Source organism: Penaeus monodon, chromosome 20 (genome assembly GCF_015228065.2).
Source record: "Penaeus monodon isolate SGIC_2016 chromosome 20, NSTDA_Pmon_1, whole genome shotgun sequence".
Taxonomy (NCBI): Eukaryota; Metazoa; Arthropoda; class Malacostraca; order Decapoda; family Penaeidae; genus Penaeus; species Penaeus monodon.
This window is the reverse complement of record NC_051405.1, coordinates 12,866,490-12,866,817: the sequence shown is the minus strand read 5'-3', so window position 1 is coordinate 12,866,817 and position 328 is coordinate 12,866,490. Positions and strand designations below refer to the sequence as shown.

General features: G+C 51.5%; 1 protein-coding gene across 1 annotated transcript in view; it reads right to left on the bottom strand.

The window, feature by feature from the left end:
- The window catches only part of LOC119585640 (EH domain-binding protein 1-like), a gene marked incomplete in the record, with an annotated part of 320,960 nt that overhangs the window by 275,535 nt on the left and 45,097 nt on the right, over window positions 1-328 (bottom strand).

The following is a 328-nucleotide window of genomic DNA, read 5'->3' as shown; positions in this document are numbered from 1 at the left end:
CCCGCAAGCATGACAGCGATTTGTTCTTAAACTTGGCCCCGAATACTGTAGAGCCATGACGCAAGACCAAGCGCGCGGTCAGCTCAGAGGCCAAGCCCAGCAGAGGCAACAGCGACCGAACGATGAATAACACCAATGGCCGCGCGGCTACGGCAGTCAGCGCTCCGGGAAACGACCGAAAGAAAGAAAACCTGATATTGGAGAATCGCTCCTGGACCTCGCTCTTTAAAGCAATACGCGCGGCGCGGAATAAGCCATCTCTCTGTCCGCAATCAATACGGTTATTTCAATGAGCGAAAAAATACAAATTAGAGAAAGATAGGTATGG